At 39.4% G+C, this 17019-nt stretch overlaps 1 long non-coding RNA gene across 1 annotated transcript; it reads right to left on the bottom strand.

Annotated features, from left to right (window-relative positions):
* Positions 1-1149: 1149 nt before the first annotated feature.
* Positions 1150-6455, bottom strand: LOC130456329 (uncharacterized). The gene is made up of 2 exons (XR_008915011.1): positions 6140-6455; positions 1150-3562 (listed from the first exon to the last, which is right to left on the bottom strand). It is a non-coding gene; the product is annotated as an uncharacterized LOC130456329 (long non-coding RNA).
* Positions 6456-17019: the final 10564 nt, after the last annotated feature.

Genomic DNA, 17019 nt, shown 5'->3' with positions numbered 1-17019 from the left:
GTTTGGAGGAGGGGAAGGAATTGAATGTGTTGAGGTCAAGATATTGGCCTGGATCTCAGGAGAGGGAATTAAAAGAGACTTCTCCACAAGCATCAGTTCTTTTTAACAAACCTTTAAAACATTAGTAATTAAGCACTCTCAATATGGATATTTAATGCTTCTTCTTTCTTCAAAGGGAAGGCTCATTTAAAGATTTGTATAGAGGGAGTCTATCCAGGAATGGCTATGATGTGAAATCATAAGTCATTAATAAGTCTGTAAAGAAATAGATAAAAATGTTACCAGGAAAAATGAAGACATTAATAGAATAATCACTAACAATGAAGAAGTTAGAAAAATGTATATTTGTAGATGACATGATTATGTATCTATAAAATCTAACACATTTGATAATAAAAAAATTAAATGTGGTAAAATTATTCTAGTAGAGTATATGATTCTCAGAAATGATTTTCATTTTAATACACTCCCCAAAAGAGTCATGGTTAATTGGGAGAGAAATCATTTTTATAATAACAATAAAAGGGGTAACATATATTTGGCATTAACTAAATTAAGACATATTAAATCTGTATGAAGACAACTTCAAAATGCTTTTGACAGAGATCAAAGAAAAACTGACCAAAGGGATGTCTCTGGCTTCTTGTTAGGTGGAAGAATTATAGTAAAAATATGAATGTTTCCTGGGTTATTTCTTTGGGTGTGGGGAAATGCTTGGTTCAGACAGTATAAAACCAGATGGGCAAAAATATTTACAGCAAATACAGTAAACAAAAGCCTGAAATCCAGGGCCTATTGGAGCGATATATTGGTTTATTATATAAACTTGTCTTGAGTGCTTTGCTGATGTATCATATAGATCCTTCCAAAAAGAAAGCTAGTTTTAATAAAGCAGATCAGCCAAGACTTTTACAATTTATTGTGTTTTGTGATGTGCATGAACACTAAGTTTGGTGACTTTTCCAAAGTCACACAACAGCAGGTATCAGACGTGGAATTGAATCCAAGTCTAACTAACTCCGGGGACAAGTTTCTATCCACTATGCAGCTCAGCCTCTCAAGCCAGTTTTGGAATTACCTAAAGTCATATGTGGGAACATAAACAGGAAAGAATTTAAAAAGCAATAAAAAAGAAATCGTGCCATGAGACTTGATTAATCAAATTTTAATGTACTCTATAGGAGAGTTATTAAAAATTGCCCAGTACAAGAGAAAAATAAAACAGATCAATGGAACATAATAGGGAATCCAGAAATCCAGAAACAGTCTCTCTCTCTCTCTCTCTCTCTCTCTCTCTCTCTCTCTCTCTCTCTCTCTCTCTCTCTCTCTTTCTCTCTCTCTCTCTCTCTCTCTCTCTCTCTCTCTGTCTCTGTCTCAAAGATATAGAGAATGAAATAAGTATCAAATAAAAACTCTGAGGAAAATTGGGTAGGAACACTAGGTTTGGATCCCTTACTCACGCCATATATAAAAAATCCATTTCACCAATCTAAAATATTTTTTAAAATGTAGAATGCTAAAGGATAAAGGAATATAAGACTCAACCATGGTAAATAAGATTTCCATGAATCTAACAAATGGAAGAAATTAGTGGAAATAAAATCAATACATTTGGCTGTATGAAAAAATATTCTTTACAGCAAAAAAGTAATATATAAATTAACAGAAAACATTAGTAATATTTGCAGCAAATATATTAGACCAAAGTTTGACATCTAGAATCAATAGTGTCTATTGTGTATATATATAGAACCAGATAGTTCTATATAAGATATAATTATATAATAGTGTATATAGGGACCATATAATTGTTGCTCCACTTGCCACAGGCATTCACTGTTAACTTTACCTATAACTTCCAAAATTCAGTCTGCTCATTGGAGCAATCCCACCCAAGTAGATTGAGATCCTCTTACTTGGATGGGGTCTAGTCCTGGGGATTCAACAGTCCTACTAGTCAGGATGTTGTGCATCTTAGGTTTCTTGTGGCTCTAGTAATTTTTGTTTCTCATCTTTGTTTCTTTGAGAGCTATGGAGCTCTAAGTAAGAGAAAGAGCTGGAGACATTTTTAGACTATACTCCTCATTAACAAGAAAAAGACAATGAGAAGAATGAAGAGAAGAGACAATGGTCCACAGAGAGTATGGGAAAGTGTGAGGAATATAGGAACATTGTCTGAGACTTAAAAGGGACCTTAGAATCTGTCTAGTCTAAGCCCTTCATTTTATAGATGAATAAACCAAGGCTCAGAGAAAAGAGATGATTTGCTCAGTCACAGAAGTGGTAACCAGATCTTCTAACTTCCAATACAATGCCTTTTCCACTGTCTCCACATGGCTTCTCAAGTCATTGGTAGCAAGAAATGAATTTGCACCTCTTTGCTTCCATTTGTTCTTGGACCATTATGCCTTTCTTGGTCTTCTTGCTTTGTTACTTTCTGTGTGTTTTTAGGTGGTGGCTGTTAATCCATTTGTAGCCCGGAGCAACCATGAAATGAGCCTACTGGCTGGACAGTCGGTGACAGTCCTGGAGAGACAGGACAAAAAGAGGAGCCCAGAGTGGAGCCTTGTGGAAGTCAATGGGCAGAGAAGTTATGTGGCCTCCAACTTCTGGGCCCCTCTTCCAAGCCCCTTGGAACACCTTGAAACAATGGGAAACTGGGAGAATTTTTTAAATCATAAAGATTAAATTAAAATTAGCTTAAAAATTAGAGAGAGTTTTCAAGTGTGAGAGGAGGAAACATTTTGAATTGGGAGAAACATCACAACAATGTCCTATTCTGTTATTGCCATTATAGAAGCTAAAGCAGCCTGAGTCAAAGTGCCTTCTGAAGTAGCCACAGGAAAACTAGAGCCTCCTTGTTATGGGTACCAGGAAATTTACTTTCTGATGTTCTTCCAAGGGTGGATGCTGTGTGGCAATGAGGGCACCTCAGGCCTTTTCACCTGCTCCCAAACTACTTTATCAAACATTTCCTCCTCCACCCTCTACTCACCCCAATCTACCAAGCCAGCTCTTTCTTAATTACTCCAGGTTCCCAGACAGCACTCGGGTCCTCTAAACGAGAAGGATCCGCGCTAATGTCATTTCAATACTGACGGTCGCCGGGATCTTAGGCCCTTTCTATTACTCATGGCAGGACGACAAATTCCACTCAGCATCCTCCAGCCGATCTCCGAGCAGTAGCGGAGGTGGCAGGAACGGACAGAGTCCGGCTGATAAGCTGGAACTTCACAGAGAAAACCGGACTATCCCCTCCTTTGAGTAAGACCCGGTTGGCAAGAGGGGCGAGATAGCATTCCGTCCTCCTCACTCCCCCTTTAAGTTCATTCCATTATCCACTCATTCCGCCGCCACCAGCCCCTGGCAGAATGTTGGAGAGAGTGCATGGAACGGGCGGCCCTAGTGCGAAGTGCAATCCCAAGAGACAGCCCGTCCCGTTTGATAAGAGAGCTAGTGTGGGCGGGGGAAGCTGCGGGTTTTGCTGGATCTTCTTAGTCTATATTGGGGAATTCCTGTCCGTTGTCATGGCTACGTTTCCAGTGATGGAAAGAGGCTGGGCCTGGGGATGAGAAAAAAAAAGGAGAATTGTGAGTGTTGGGAGCGGGGGAGGGGGACGGTAAGGGTGGCTCAAAGCAGGGTCACTACCACTTTCTTTGAAGGGAAGAGTGACGAAAGAATGGGGGTGGGGGCGAGGAGGAGAATTGATAGACTGGAGAGAAAAGTGTCTTGCGAGTTTGGCGGGCCAGGCTTGCACGGGTAGCTGCTCCTTGGGCGAGGGATGTGCCAGCTCTCCCAGGCGCAGAGAGGAGGAAGAGGAGAGAGAAACTGGGGGACGAATGGAGCGCAGCGCTCCTTCTTGGTCTCTGGCTGAATTTTGGCTGGGCGGGCTCTCTCCAGACACTGGCTGTAATGGGTAAGATCCGATAGAGACTGCGGCCGACCAGGCTTGAGCCCAGGGTAGGAGAGAGATGCTCCATGTGTGGAGTTGGCTCGGGGCTCCAACACCCCAGTGAGGAGGCCCCGTCAGGCTGAGCGGTTAGATCGCAGCAAGGATGCCATCCCATTTTCCAGTCTGGTTGTGTCTCTAGGACGTTTGGCTCCCGGGAACTCGAGCATCCTTTTCTTGGGTCCTTATGAAAATGCACAAAGACAATCGTCATCCTGGGTTACCGAGAGACTACTACTATACTATACTATCCCCCGCCCCCACTACCGGTCCCAACTACCCTGTGATGATGTGGGTGCATGCCTATGTTTAATGAGGAGGGTGATGGTCTCTTAGTGCTCATCCCTCTTTTCTCCAGGTTCTCAGCTGGACGCAGCTGGATGGGTAAAAATCTTTTGGCTTAGCGGAAGTTGCTTCCTCGACTCTTGCTGGTCTCTCCTTTCCTCCCCTAAGAAGTCTTGGGGGGCGCCCACGTATTGCAGCAGTGTGTCATTGTGTACTTGTGTGCGTGCGTGTGTGTACTACACGTGATTCACTCCATTGGAGGTCAGACTTGAAACATAAAAGCAAACTTAGAAACAATGGCAGCTTGGTCTAGGTTGGAGGGAAGAGGCAGTGAGGGTGAGTCAGGACTTTGAGGGGATCTGTCCGACCTCCATTTCCTCCACCTGACCTCCCTTGAGGCCCTTTGTTAGTGCAGAGCCTTCAGTTGACCTATAGAATCGTCCATTGATCCCTTGGACCCCACGAAATCTGTGTCTTCTGGCATGGTGTGCTGGAGAGCCAAAATACTTGTGGAAAAAGCAGCTTGTCCCCTACCCTACCCACACCTACACCCCCACATACACACAGAGTGTAACGTTTTGTAGACCTTAAGGGGCATCCAGTTTAAGATGGAGCTTTCTGATTAGGAGGTATTAAAGAAAGGGGTGGGGATGGGGTGGGGGACAGGAGTAGGGAAGATGAGAACCAAAGAGATATGATGGGAAAGGAGCAGGAGGTGGTGAAGGAAAGAATTAGGAACCCAGAGAATCCCAGAAAAGCATTTGCTAAGAGAGGAAGGCAGGAACATCTTTTTTTGTGGAGTAGAATTTTTGGGGGGGTGCACCCCTAGAAATCACTCTAATGAGCAGACAGGAGACTTGGATAGATGCTAGCAGAGAAAATGCAACCTTTATTTAGGAAAAGGGAAGAGGTTGAGAGCACTGTCTGGAGTGTTGTCTCAGCAACAGTGCCCAAAGATGTTCACATAAATTCAGTTTATAGGAATGTACTTCTCTTCTTGTTGCCCACCACCTGTATATAACAACGCTTTTGTATGGTAAATTTCTTTATCTTGTTCTGTCCTCCTTAAGTTTTTCCCAGGGTTTCTAAGCCCATGGGAGCTTTCCTTAAGTTTTCAGTTTCTAAGTTGAATCAGAATTTAGACATGTCCAAGGGCTTTCTGGCTGAAACATTGAAAGATATGTGTGGGATGAGTTTCAGTTTGTAATTCTCAGAGTACTGTTTGCCTTGTTACCTCAATTTTCAAGATCCCTTAGTATTACCATTATACACACACAAAACATTTTTAGTTTTCCTAATTTTTTTTCAAAAACCTTGAAAAGAGTTTATATGTATCCTGGGAAACATGCCAACTCTAGGAAGAGAAGTAAAATAAGCTACAGCAGGAAAGAACAGTACATTTCAATTGTATCTTTACTGTCATAGACTGAAAATCGCATGATAGTCTTGGGTTTTCTGATCATGGGGGGTCTTTAGGAGGATGTAATGATGAAAATCACATGCTCAGGATTTGAAAAACCACAACACCCTCACCCCTACCCTACCCTTTGTAGGATTGTACAAAGGGAAGGAGGACAATCTTGGTTCAGGATTATTATAAAAGTCTGTGATTGTACCTAGAAGAAGAGCATTTGAGCCCTAAGAAAGCAGTCTCTGTCAGGAGAAACCCTTTTCCTTTCTTTCCTCTCCCTCTCCCCCACCCTTCCCTTCTGTCCATTGTTTTCTCTGAATAAAGATGCTTTTTCTTTGCCAGCATCTTATCAAGTCTGCTGAACACTCATTAGAGTGATCTCTGGGTGTACCAGCCAGCTGGAATTCAACTCCACACTGCAGTCAGTGTAGGGAGTTCAAGGACAGCATAACTTGTACCCCACAAGGAGTGTTCCATCTGGATGGCAGAATTACCTTCAGGTGCTTAGAAGGTAACTGACGGGGCACTGCTGGATCTCCTTCCTTCTGCAAACATGTCTGTATATTCTGCCTCTTCCTTCCAGGAAGCACTTGAGTTTGGAGGCAGGGCCAGGCTCTCCTGCTTTCCCCTCCTCCCCATTCTATCAGGGACTAGAATGGGTACAGCGGTAGGGATAGGGACAGGGAGTCTCTCTGCTGCTTCTCCTTCTTCTCCTTCTCCTTCTTCTCCTCCTTCTCCTTCTCCTTCTCCTTCTCCTCCTTCTCCTTCTCCTTCTCCTCCTTCTCCTTCTCCTTCTCCTTCTCCTTCTCCTTCTCCTTCTCCTTCTCCTTCTCCTTCTCCTTCTCCTTCTCCTTCTCCTCCTTCTCCTCCTCCTCCTCCTCCTCCTCCTCCTCCTCCTCCTCCTCCTCCTTCTTCTTCTCCTTCTCCTCCTCCTCCTCCTTCTCCTTCTCCTCCTCCTCCTCCTCCTCCTCCTCCTCCTCCTCCTCCTCCTCCTCCTCCTCCTCCTCCTCCTCCTCCTCCTCCTCCTCCTCCTCCTCCTCCTCCTCCTCCTCCTCCTCCTCCTCCTCCTCCTCCTCCTTCTTCTTCTTCTTCTTCTTCTTCTTCTTCTTCTTCTTCTTCTTCTTCTTCTTCTTCTTCTTCTTCTTCTTCTTCTTCTTCTTCTTCTTCTTCTTCTTCTTCTTCCATAAGTTGTCCCAAGATCTCAGTGATTACATGAAACAGGTGGCTGACTTCCTACTTACTATGCAGAGCCAGATGCATATCTGGCTATCTTTGTCCTATAATCCTGGGCAGGAAAAAGGCATTTATTAGGTTTCTTGATCTTTGTTGGGATATATTTGGGAGAGCAAAGTTCCTCTATGACAATTCACAATACCATCTTAATCAAATATCTTTGCCAATTTTTCTAAATATCCACAAACTGCTTTTAATGTCACTTTTTTTTTTTGCCAAGAATCAGTCAAGCTCATGAGCTCACAGTTTTAAGAATCCATCCTTTTTTCTTTTATGAGAATCAGAATATTTGCCTGTATTTATTTTCCTAATTCCAGTTCTGCTCACCATGATTTTTCAAAGATTACTATAGTGGTCCATCAATCATAGCTGTCGACTCTTTTTGTGCTCTTAAAGGTATGCCATTCAGATCTTGTGACTTGAATTCATTAAAGGTAGCTAGATGTACTTTTACCACCTCTACTTCTGTAACTCATGGCACAAATCTAAATGATTAGGTTTACTGAGACAAAATTAATTCTCTATTTGGCTCATATTGCCTTCAAAGAGTTTCTTCCAGGAAACCTAAGGATACAGTCCATAGATGTTGGTAAGAAATAGGTTCTCAGCTCTTATAAAAACATTCAAGGTAACAAACTCATATAGGGAGTAGAGGAACAGCCTTTATTCCATGTTGAAGAAAATGCAGAAAACATTTTATAAGGACTCACAATAGCCATATTCAGCCTCATAGAAAGTATGCTGGCTTTGGAGTTAGATGAGGTAGCTTCAAATCTCAGCACTTTTACTTGATACCTGTATAATCAGAGGCACACTATTTAACTTCTGCAGTTCCTCATCTGCAAAATGAGGGTTTTGACTAGATGGCTTTTGACATCCCTTCCAACTCTAGATTTAGGATCCTATAATCCCTTTCTGATGGGTCTCACATTTGCCCAAAGTCCTAAAGTCCTCTACCTCGTATCATCATCCTTGGGTTTCAACTCTCTGATAATCCTAAATTATGTATTTCTCAGGCAAAGATAATTTCCCTTGCTAGAGAAAATGGAAACAAAAAATAATTTTCTCTTTTCTATTATTTCTCCATAGAATATTATTTTCCAAGCCTTACTTACCTTATCTCTGCAAGCATAAAGAAAGAAAGGAGGAGGTAGGGGAAAAAGAAGGAAGGAAGTGGGGAGGGAGGAAGGAAGGAAGGAATTACACACTGAATCTCATCCAAAACAATCACATTGTAGTGAGGAGTGGGCAGTGTGTTGCCCTCAGAATATGTTTTCCAAAACCTCCTGGTCAAGCAATGTGCTAATTTCAAACATGCTGACAAGTGTATCATTCCTGGAAAGTTCTAACCGCACCCTCCCCCGCCCCCTTCTGTTAAGCTGTGTCCCTAAGTATGTTCCAAAATGCTACAGGTGTCAAATTGTGGCTAATTGGGTCAAAAGCTTCTATGCCAAGGCGTTAAAATTGTGGTTGTCCTATTTTCTGATTGGGTGAAACGTTAGCCTGTAAGTTTTGGCTCCCCAGTTTCTGGGGAACAGAGAAAGGAGGTAAAGAAAAGGGGGCCTTGTGGTTAAAGACAATAAAAAGCAAAGTTCAACCAGAAGAGGGTACATTTTCCTAAGGATTAGGGGCGGTGCTCTCGTTTATTAAAGAGAAACAAACGTTTTTTTCTGTTCGTAATTTCTGACTGACCTTTCATTGTGAGAAGTGAACCTCCGTGACGGGTGGTCTCCATCCCTAGTCCACACTTTGTAATTATCTTTAATACTTTTCTTCTTTTTATATTTTTTTGGAGTTGCCAATTTTTAAAGATTTGTTTCGTTTCCAATTAAATTGTTTTAATTGAACATTTTCTTTTAATTAATTTAGAATATTTATCCATGGTTATGTGATTCATGTTCTTTCCCCTCCCCCTCCCGTAGCCGACGCGCAATTCCACTGGGTTTTACATGTATCATCCAATTAAATTTTAATCGGTTCTTCAAAGTCTCTTTATTGAATGTAAAGTGATTGTAAAGGAAAAGATGCCTCTAATATTTACACTTTTATAGGCTTATTTGTGAGTTATATCCTAAAATATGGTGAATTTTTGAGAAGACATGGAACATAGCTTAGATATTGGTATACTCCTTTCTATTCCCATTCCATAGTCCCCAGAAGTCTACCATATCTAACTTTTCTAACATCCTATTCACCTCCTTAGCTTTTGTCGATTTCCTCCGGTGACTTATTTAACTTTTCCTTTAAGAATTTAGATGCTTTAAAACAGAGCAGTAACAGCCGGGTCCTGCCCACTGGGAGAACTTGAGGCGCCTCCACATTCCCGCAACTGCCAACTTCCCTCAACGGTTTTTACCCAAAGCGCGATGCCCCGCCTCCCTCATTCCCTTTCCAGCCACAGCCCCGACCACCTAGAGGTGGGCGGTGGGGCTGGGGTGGTTTGCTCACTTTCTCGCCTTCTTTCCTCCCACCTCTCCATAGCTCTAGGCTGAGAAGCGCGAAATAGGGTCCCCTCCACCAAAGTTCCTGCTTCCCCTGGGGCTGTAGCTGCCGCCCCTAAGGCCACCTCTCATCCTCACTTTCCCTCACTGGACATGTCTGCTTCATTTGCATCAGTGAAGAGCATCTGTAGAAGAGGAAGGAAAAGATGGGTGTGAAAACGTGGACTTCCCCTTCCCACAGCCAGGAGATGCTTGCAAAGTTAAAGATGCTTCGCAATGATGGGCTTTTCTGGGATAGCCCTCTTCGTGTCCAGGACAAAATCTTTCGGGATCCCAAGGTGGTAACGACAGCTTTTTCCGTGGTTTTTTTGGCACCAAACTTGTTGGCCAAGCAGAGGATGACAGCGAGAGGCAATCACTGGATTGATACCCCTTTTGGAGTGCTTATACAGAAAATATTATTCACGTCCTGGTGGTAGCCAGGTTTCATGGGATTCAGAAAATGGCGCTACCGACTCTCCAACTACATGAGGGAATGCCCACACCCTTTTGCATAGTACTGTACCGCTTTCAGTCCATGGGGAGATAGTCTTCATTGTCAATTCTGCAGAGACAAAAGGCACAAAGCTAGCATTTTGGGACACTGTGTCAACCAGAGGGGAGACGGAGTGAGACCTGGCAGTGTGTTGGTTAATTTTACTAAAATAGCTTCTATAAATCCTTCTCTTTAAAAAAAAAAAATCTTTGTTAAAAGGGACAGCTCTCTAGGTAGGGGAGGGAAATGAGATAAATTTGTAAATGAAATCAAAACAATAAAGAGATAGAACAAAACTTTGATGCAAATTTCTTAAAAGTTTATCTTCATTCTGCAGGGGATTTTTCTGACTAGGAAATTGCCTGCCGATCTTCCCCCTGGTTTATCCATTCTAAACAGTAATGTATGCCCACATTCACCCCCTATTCAAAATCTGGTTTTGGAAAGAAAGTAACCTATGTAGTGTAGAAAATTATGGCTCATTACTATATAGTCTTCTTCCTTAGAAACAGGTTCAGAAACTACATACACAAGAATATTTCCATCACAGCAGGTACTGTTTAGTAGAAAGAATAATCTCTGCCACCTTCTTACTTCTCAAGACTTACTGTCTTAAAGATTAAATAAGTGCTCCCTGAAAAGGAATTCCATCATCTTTAAAAGAATACTCCAAAAAGAGCTTTCAGCATCAACCTAAATAAGGTCCCTCCCTGCAGACTTTACTGGAGTTCTATATAACCACTCTCCGCATTCTACTCTAGACATTCTCTATGACCCAGTGGTACTAGTCTTCTTGTTGTTCTTATGCAAGACACTCCTTTAATTCAGTGTCCAGGAAAGGCAATGCTTCCTAAAGGTACATGTAGTTCTTGCTCTTTTGAAGTTATGCACTCAACTCATTTATTTTATTTTAAATTTATTTATTTAGTTAATTCAGAATATTTTCCCATGGTTCAATGATTCATATTCTTTTCTTCCTGTGAAGGGTTAAATTTTTGGCGGGTGGGTATTTGAACAAAAGCCAGTGCAAAACAATTTATTATTAGGAAATAAGAAGGAAGAAAGTAAGAGTAATCTTATAATAGCTTATAAATATACCTAAAATCCCAATCCTAACAAATTTTCTAAAAAAAACCTAAGTCTATCTAGCCTTCAAGGGCAGTTTCTTCTGCTGGGTAAGGCCCTGCCTACTTACCTACTCTTTCTATCTAATAATTTACCCACTATCTATCTAATCTATCTACCCAAGCTAATCAATAATCAATAAGGCTGTTAAGACCTTAGGAAAAAAACTCCCAGTCTCAGAGAGAGCCAGAAACTGCTGCTCCTCTCCCCAGGTGACCCAGAGACAAAAGCCCCTGTCTACTCTCTGCAACTGTCTAACTCTCCTCCACCACACCTTTCTAACAGTAACTAACTGACAAGCAACACAGCAGGGGGTCTCTAACTGACACCCTATACAGCAGGAGGTCTCTTACTCAAAAATCTTTTTTTTTTGCCCCTTTACCTAAAAAGGAGAAATTAATAAAAACTCTCAGCATATCCCCTCTGAAATCCATTGGGAGGCCAGTTTCCCCAATGGATCTTTCAAATAAAACTATCCTATACTCTATATTAAAAACAAGGAGAAGTACAGGGAGAAAGTAAAAATGCAAAACAATTCTTGCAACATGCAAGTCTCAAATAATATACAATTCCAAATACTTACAGATACAGAAATTATCATCACAAAATTCATGCTATACTCTACAGGAATAAAATCTATTCTTATTATACTTTATGAAAATAAGAACCTAAAGATATTAATTAAAATATACTTCATAATTGCTATATACCCAAAAATTAAACAAGAACCTTATATATACATTATATACATCTAATATTTAGCTTATATGTGCAATTAATACATCTAACATACATAAATATATATATACATCTAATACTCCCCTCCTCCTACCCCTCCCATAGTCAACGAGGTTTTACATATAATCATCAATCAAAACCTATTTCCATATTATTAATATTTTCAATAGAGTGATCTTTTAGACTCTACATTCCTGATTGTATCCCTATTGAACTATGTGATCAACGAATTGTTTTTCTTCTGTGTTTCTACTCCCATAGTTCTTTCTCTGGATGTAGATAGTGTAATTTCTCCTAGGTCCCTCAGAATTGTCCTGGATTATTGTATTGCTTCTGGTAAAGAAGTCTATTATATTTGATTTGCCATAATGTATCAGTCTCTGTGTATAATGTTTTGCTCCTTTTTTTTCTGAAGGTCTTTCCAATTCCCATGGAATTCCTCCAGTTCATTATTCCTTTGAGCACAATAGTATTTCATCACCAGCATATACCACAATTTGTTCAGCCATTCCCCAATTGAAAGGCATCCCCTCATTTTCCAATTTTTTTACCACCACAAAGAGTGCAGCTATGAATATTCTTGTACATGTCTTTTTCCTTATAATCTCTTTGGAGTACAAACTCAACAGTGCTATGGTTGGGTCAAAGGGCAGGCAGTCATTTAAAGCCCTTTGGGCATAGTTCCAAATTGCCTTCCAGAATGGTGGGTTCAATTCACAACTCCACCAGCAATGCATTATTAATGTCCCAATTTTGTTGTATCCTCTCCAACATTTATTATTTCCTTTGCTGTCATATTAGCCAATCTGCTAAGTGTAAGGCAGTACCTCAGAGTTGTTTTGATTTGCTTTTCTCTAATTACAAGAGATCACTAACTCACTTTTGTCTTTTCTCAAATAGATATTCTTTTGAATTGGTTGATCTTCCAGCAAGTGGAGCCAATGGGGACTTCACACTCTTCAGCCAGATGTTGCTTCAAGTTGTTGTCATAGTAATTTGAAATGGTATGGCAGAAGGTACAGAGGAGCAACACATCATGGGAGTTATGGTTCTTCATCTCAATGGGGAAGTGTTTCTGGTACTTGTGGGGTTCTACGTTCTTCCTGAAATGAGGCCCCCATCCCCCAAAATATTCATACTGGTATGTAGAACACTGTTATGCCAGGATTCTGGATTTCCTCACTTGTGTCTGAGATCAAAGACAATAGAGGAATGGATGAAGGATTTGACCATTTAGCTTCTATTCTGAGCTGTAACCCACAAAGAAGCCCTGGATGATTCACGTAAAGCAGGTAATAAACTGCAATTCATGGGATCATTGAAAGAGAAAAATAGACCTGGGACCAGGAAGACTTGCATTCAAATCCTGACTGATATTTACTAGGTAGGTGACTATCAGCAAGCCACTTATCTCATCTGTAACATGGAGATAACACTTGAAGTACCTACCTCACAGCATAGGATTGTGAGGAAAAAAAAATAAGATCACATTAACTGTTTTACATACTTTCATGTGCTGTGAAATTTCAGACATAATTTTAACTACCCTACCAGTATGTGGGTCCAGATAACTTCTTGACTTCATTCATATTGGGGGGGGGGGCTACATAGGCCAGTGAAAAGAACTCCTGAGAATAGGGACTGGTTATTTTTCAGGGTCTTTTAATCCTCATCGCCTAACAACTGTAAATATTAGTTAAATGAGATAAAACACTGGAAGAATTAAAATGTTTTTTTAATAGCCTTTGACATTTAGGGAAGAAAAGTATAAATATTAATTAGTTAATTAGTTTCATTAAAGAATAAGTCCTACGTAGAAATAAGAATTTTAGGCTACAGAGAGTTGTGAATTTCATCTCAGCTTCTTTAACTTTTCAGGGGGTCAGGGGTAAAGATTTCCCAGCTTTCCCTTGAAAGAGACAGTTAGGAATACTGGTGACTCTCTAGATTTTCCTCATTGGGGAAAGTTTCTAGGGAGTTGGCTCTTTGAATCTTGGAAGATTTGAAGACGGTTAGCCTTGAAAAACATCTTGATAGCTGAGAGTAATTTCAACAGTGAAAGAAACTCAGGCTGTTCCTGGAATTACCATATGGTAATTGTAGAGAGCAGGAGGATAAGAGTATCTGAAACCTGTCAGAGTGAATCTTGGAGCTGAGGAGACAGAAAGACTTTATCTTAATCTGTGAGTATTTATTTAATGGGTTTTGTAAATAGATTAGTTTAGTAAGTTAGAAATTATTTTATTAGATACATAGGAAGTCAGGTCAGGCTGGATTTTGTCTGACAAGAAGTCTCATGAGAGAAAAACTTGAGTTCTGGTTTTTAGAGAGATGTTAGATTTAAAGTAAATAGATCAATAATCAATATCTAAATTTCCTTTTCCTGTCCAAGCTCCTGGCTTAAATGAATAGGGGTGTTTTTTTTGTAATAGTCTGTCTCCTGCTAGTCAACTGCCATTAGCTGAAGATCTATGTCAGCAATAACTATAACATCAAATCTAAATCAACTGATAATCAACTGCCATAATCAAAATCAGGGTCAATATTGATCATAACAAAAGTGGCGAGCCAAATAAGGACAAGAACCTAAAAAGACATACACCTAACAAGCAGTAAAAGAAATTCACAGTTAGAGTGATAATGAACAATATGAATATGGGAAATATAACCCAGGTTTTCAGAAAACCATTGCTTCATTTCAAAAAATAAACTAAATGAAGGCATTGGAATCAAGAGTCTCTAAAAGTCAATTGAAAAATAAAAAATAGCAAAAATAGAAATCAAAAAAAATATACCTAGAATTTATATCAGACCATACAGAATGCATTAGTTCTCCCAATGAGAGCAGGATTTCTTAGCTTAGAGATAACTAAGACTCAGACCTTATCCAAGGGGAAATTTCATGTAATAAGCTGAGAAAAGGGACATAACAGAAATCACCAGCTTCTTACCATGACAACTTCTTCCCAGTCTTTTTTTCTTTCAGGGATCTGAAGAGACATTGGAACCATGTATCTTCTCTCTTGATTTTGGAAGTCAAAAGAAAAATCAGGGTCTCTCTTTTGTCAAGTCATCAATCCCATCAACACAGTCAATTTGAGTTCCAGAGGTCTTTGGTTTTTCCAAAAGGCCACACCTATAGCAGGCCCACAATAAAAATCAAAGCTCAGTAAAGTTATTTAAACCCAGTAGTCCAGTACCAACAAGAAGAAATTTAAAACGAATTTTCATACAGTTGAGTTCTTTATTTCAAGTAGTTCTCAATTTTTCACCCAGACAACATTCAGATTATTTTTTCATCAGGTTCTCCTTCACTCCTATGTTCCTGTACTGTAGGTATCATTTTTCCCACTTCCTAGATCAAAAAGTTGTATAACAAGGATGGTAAATAGATTATAATCCACTGCAGGGAGGGAGATTTAGGGATAAAACTTGGCATATCTTCTCTCTTCCAAGTGAAAGAATGGTCCTATTTAGGTTCTAAACTCAGAAATGTGAAATAGTACATTATGAAATATCTTTTTACCAAGTATTAAATACATCACAGTATAAAGGTTCTAATTCTATATGAAGGCAGATTCTTAGGCCACGAACGCACTGGCCCCAAATGCACATTTATGATCTATAGTAGAGGTTCTTAATGTTTTTTTGATGTTTGTGTGTCATGGAATCCTTCAGCAATTTGGTGAAGTTCATGAATCTCAGAATAATTTTTAAATGCATCTAAAATAAAAAGGAAATCAATTACATTGAAGTAAAGATATAGTTTTCTTCTCCTTTCCCATCCAAGTTAACTGATCCCAGTTTATATTACCTAATGCAATTAGGCAGATAAATGTTTAAAAATTAAATCCCTTTACTAAATTCAAACAAAATACACAGATTTGGTTCTTTAGGTCCCTGGTTATGGCAGTCAGGTCAATAACAAGATTATGGGAGGAAATAAACAATTTATAAAATTAAATTCTTTTGGTATTGCTTTAGATAAGATTGCACTCCCCCCAAAGCACTTATCTTCTCTCATTCCAGGTCTCTATGACATCTTTGTCATGTAACTTAACTTGGTCCCCTTTAGGGACCAAGGCCTGGCAAAACAAAAAATATCGAAGATATTTAGCCAACTTAAAAATATTTATTCAGCAATAATTACATCACAGTGTAATCACTGGCTCCGATTCAATACAAAGACACATTTTATTAAGTTCCCCCAAAATAACTGAGGTCTCATTTTCCATATTTTCCAAATGACTCCTGTCTCATGTTCTAATAATTTTTAAAATTAATTTATTTATTCAATTTGGAACATTATTCTTTGGTTACAAGAATCACATTATTTCCCTCCCTCCCTTCCCCCCACCATAGCTGACGCACAATTTCATTGGATATTACATGTGTCCTTGATTAGAACCTATTTCCATGTTGTTGGTGTTTGCATTAGGATGTTCATTTAGAGTCTACATCCCCAGCCATGTCCCCTCCACCCATATATTCAAGCAGTTGTTTTTCTTCTGTGCTTCTACTCCTACAGTTTTTCCTCTGAATGTGGATAATGTTTTTTTCTTGTAGATTTCTCCAAGTTGTTCAGGATCACTGCATTGCCACTAATGGAGAAGTCCATTACATTCGATTGTACCACAGTGTATCAGTCTCTGTGTACATTGTTCTCCTGGTTCTGCTCCTTTTGCTCTGTATCAATTCCTGGAGGCCATTCCATCTAGTAATTTTTAAAAACCCTTACCATGACTTAAATACAAGAATGAAACTTTTAAGTAAATTAGGTAAACATAGAATAGTATGTCTGTCAAATCTATGGGAAAGGAAAGAATTTAAGACTAAGCAAGAGATAGAGAATATTACAAGATGTAAAATGAATAATTCTGATCATATTTAAAAAGGTTTGGTACAAAGAAAACAAACAAAATTAGAAGGGAAGCAACAAACTGGAAAAAATTTTATAACAAAATTCTCTGACAAAAGTATAGTTACTCAAATATACAAAAAAAATTTTTGATGAAAAAGATAATTGAATATATCCTTAAAATAAAATAAAATAAAATAACTAAGTCAAATTTATAAGAAATTAAACCATTTTCAATTGACAAATGATACAGGGATATTAATAGGCAGTTTTTAGTTGAAGAAATCAAAACTATCAATAGTCATATTTAAAAAAATGTCCTAAATCCTTCCTGATTAGAGAAATGCAGATCAAAACAACTCTTATACCTAGCAGAGTGACCAAAATGACAAGAAAGGAAAATAAATGTTGGAGGGGAATGTGGCAAAGTTGGGACACTAATGC

The sequence above is a fragment of the Monodelphis domestica genome, chromosome 1 (genome assembly GCF_027887165.1).
Source record: "Monodelphis domestica isolate mMonDom1 chromosome 1, mMonDom1.pri, whole genome shotgun sequence".
NCBI lineage: Eukaryota > Metazoa > Chordata > Mammalia > Didelphimorphia > Didelphidae > Monodelphis > Monodelphis domestica.
This window is presented reverse-complemented; position numbering and strand designations above follow the sequence as displayed.